Raw genomic sequence first — 4,103 nt, 5'->3', positions numbered from 1 at the left:
TTAAGTTCATGGAGAAACGGAGTAATGCAATAAGAACAATGACATGATGTAGACAAGATCTATTCATGTAGGAATAGACCCCATCTTGTATCCTTAATAGCAACGATACATACGTGTCATATCCCCTTCTCTCACTGGGATTGAGCACCGTAAGATCGAACCCATCACAAAGCACCTCTTCCCATGGCAGGAAAAATCGATCTAGTCGGCCTAACTAAACCAAAGATTTGAAGAATAAATACGAGGCTATAAGTAAGCATGCATATAAGAGATCAAAAGAAGACTCAAATAACTTTCGTGGATAAAATAGATCTGATCATAAACTCAAATTTCGTCGGATCCCAACAAACACAACGCAAAAAGAGTTACATCAAATAGATCTTCAACAGACCATTGTATTGAGAATCAAATGAGAGAGAGGAAGCCATCTAGCTACTAACTACGGACCCGTAGGTCTACAATGAACTACTCACGCATCATCGAAGTGGCACCATTGAGGATGATGAACCCCTCCGTGATGGTGTCTAGATTGCATCTGGTGGTACTAGAACTTGCGGCAGTTGGAATTGTGTTTCGTCGACTCCCCTAGGGTTTTTGGATTTTCAGGGTATTTATAGAGCAAAGAGGCGGTGCGGGAGGCGGCTGAGGTGGGCACAATCCACCTGGGCGCGCCCTAGTGGGTTGTGCTCCCCTCGACCCCCCCCCCCCTCTGGTACTTCTTTGGCCCAATAGGTGTCTTCTGGTCCAGAGAAAATGTCCAAAAAGTTTTGTTGCGTTTGGACTCCGTTTGGTATTGATTTTCTGCGAAGTAAAAAACAAGCAAAAATGGCAACTGTCACTGGGCACTATGTTAATAGGTTAGTCCCAAAAATGATATAAACTTGCTATAAAATGATTGTAAAACATCCAAGAATGATAATATAACAGCATGGAACAATAAAGAATTATAGATACGTTGGAGACGTATCAGCGACACGCTGTCATATTGGTAATGGGATGAAGGCCTATTTTTGGTTGGATGCTTGGTTGGATGGGCAAGCCCCTTGTCTCATCGCCCCTGACATTTTCAAGGTCACCTCCAACAAGCGCCAGACGGTTGCATCCGCCATGACCAGCAGCAAATGGATTCGGGACTTGCAAGGTCGTATCACTGTTGACACCCTTCCCTCCTTCGTTGCCCTCTGGGGCAACGTCACTGTCGTGGCACCTCTTATCTTGGATGCGGTCGACTCTTTCGAATGGCGGTTCTCTGCAAACGGTTGCTACTCTGCGGCCTCGGCGTACATGCTCCACTTCGTTGGATCTACGGCTTATGGTCCGATGACGATGATTTGGAGAGCGTGGGGACCGGCCAAGCACAAATTTTTTGCCTGGCTACTTGCGCAAAATAGAATCATGATGGCTGACAGGCTTTTGGCAAGGCAATGGCCAAATTCTTATTTCTGCCCTCTATGTTGACGAAACCTTGAGACGGCGGAGAACCTCATGAAGTTGTGCCCTTGGTTTCACAACCTCTAGGGCCTGGTAGCTACCAAGTTCAATCTGCCTACTTTCTCACCGGCAGCCTGGAAGGCGGACGCCACCCTTCAGGAGTGGCTCACTGACCTCTCCGCCACCCAGGCTACGACAAAGAAGGCATGTTCCTTGGCACTACTGCTGATCTGGGAGATATGGCGAGAATGAAATGACTGCATCTTCCAAAATGTTGACTACCACCGTCTTCGGTCCTTCGACGGCTGGATGAAGAGAAGACTACCTGGGCGCTGGCTGGCTGCCAGCATTTGATGTCGCGAGAGTAGTGATCTTTGTTTCCTCTTCCTTTTCTCTTCTCTTTCTTCTGGAGGTCTTCTCTTCCTTCCTGTACAGTTGGCGTTTCTTTCGCCGCCCCTCTTAATGAAATGTGCAACTCTCCTGCGTCCTTTCAAAAAAAACTTTTCTCTTGCTTTTATCCTGGAGCGACTAACTCCTCTGCAGGAGAACGCCTCCTCTCCAAAGCATCACCCGACCTGAATTGCAGGATCTGAGCCGAGCTGGACTTGCGGAGCAGCACCATGGGGCAGCCCGTTGGCCATGCCCTAATATCCTCGCAAGAAGCGCTTGATTGAATAGCTGAAAGTCCCTAAAGTCAAGACCACCCTCGGACTTCAGCCTTGTCATTATGTCCCAAGCATACTGGTGTCTCTTGCATTTACCCTTCTCGGCTCCCCAATAGTAATTACGTACATTCCGATTTAGATCATCACAAACCCCCAAAGGAAGCTTAAAAACACTCATCAAATAGGTAGGAATAGACTGTGCAATTGACCTGATGAGCACCTCTTTTCCTGGTTGAGTAGTGTGGCTATCGAAAGCAAACAATCTCTTAGTAAGCTTGATTTGGAGATTACGAAATTTTCCATTTGTCATCCTTTCATCAGGTGTGGGAAGCCCCACATATTTCTTCTCAAAGCCAAAGGAAGTATCATGCATAACATTTTTTTACCGACGTGACCATGCTTGCGGACAGGCATCACCAACCAGCAAAGAACACTTTCTCTGATTTATAAGTTGTCTTGTAGCCTTACCATATACTTATAGAATGTCGCAAACATGATTAGCTTGTTGGACTGTAGCTTTAAAGAACAACAAAGTGTCGTCAACCAATAGCAAGTGGGATATACCATGGGCCCTTCTCGTGATTTTTAGAGGGGAAATATGTTCATCTTCAATGCCTTTATCAATTAGAGCAGAAAGACCATCAACCACAAAAATAAACAGATAAGAGCACAATTTATCACCTTGTCGAAGACCACACGACGGTACTAATGATTCCAAGATGGCTCCATTAAGTTTCATGAAATATCTCACCGAGGTTACACAAGTAATGATCCAGTTTGGATATAGGAAAGGAAAGTTCCCACAACAGATCAGAGTATTCCTCCAAGTCTAGTTTTCAAATGGCACCCTCTTTTGCAAGGTCCAAGTGCAAAATAGAAAGACTTTAGCACTCCATTATCCACATCCACATAAAATGTTGTGCCATGGTTGCTTCTTCTAGGTTCAGGGTTTAGACTTTGTCCTATAATTGGTTATACTGATTTTCCTCTTCCCCTTTTATGATCTTTAATGCATTTCTCTCGGTTCTAAGAAACTTTGTCCTATCGGGTCCCCTGTCGTATTTTTCCTAGAGCATTGATGAAAATCCATGAAATCACAGGTTCTCATATACATGGTGAAACTGCCATATCATGGAAGTCTTCAAAATAGACTCTGGTGGCAATATCTACCAATCCTATGAAATAATTTCACTATTTGAGGCATCACGCGAATGTGTGTGGCTTCGCAGAATGATTCACCACATACAACAGTCATGTGGAGTTGGTTCTATTAAATCGCCTACCATTATCTATGAAGATAATGCGGCTTTGTGTTGCACAAATGCGAACAGGATACATCAAGAGTAGTATCACTAAGCATATTTCTCCTAATTGGTTCCCCCACCCAATGATCTTTAGAAAAGTGGGGAAATAAACATGTTGCAAGTTAAATCATGCGAAAACCTTGCTGATATATTTACCAAGTCTCTACCAAATTCTAAATTATTGCAAAAATGTGTTCATGGATTTGCATGTGATGACTTCGAGGCTTGCAATTATCAGGCGGAGTATCTCCCTAAACCATTCATGTTTAAAACATCATATTGCACTCTTTTGTCTTTGTGACTTTATGTTTGAGGTTCTCATCACATGGAACTTTTTCCTTAGTATTTCCTCGACCCCCTTTAACAGTACGGTGTTTCCTATGACTCAAGAAAGAGAACATGAAACTACAAAAACAAAAGTCTTCAGGCTTCATGTTCCTCAAATGAATACCAAGTCTTCAAGGTCACACCAATTTCTTCACTTTCAAAGTCTTCAGAAAGTCTTCAGAAATCCAAAGTCTTCAGTCGAAGAACTTCATTTTTAGGGGTCGACTTTCTCTGTAAATATCAAACTCCTCATAGACTTATAGACCTGTGTACACTCATAAACACATTAGTCCCTTAACCTCTAAGTCTTCAATACACCAAAATCACTAAGGGGCACTAGATGCACTTACAATCTCCCCCTTTTTGGTGATTGATG

Source organism: Aegilops tauschii, chromosome 2 (genome assembly GCF_002575655.3).
Source record: "Aegilops tauschii subsp. strangulata cultivar AL8/78 chromosome 2, Aet v6.0, whole genome shotgun sequence".
Taxonomy (NCBI): domain Eukaryota; kingdom Viridiplantae; phylum Streptophyta; class Magnoliopsida; order Poales; family Poaceae; genus Aegilops; species Aegilops tauschii.
This window is presented reverse-complemented; position numbering follows the sequence as displayed.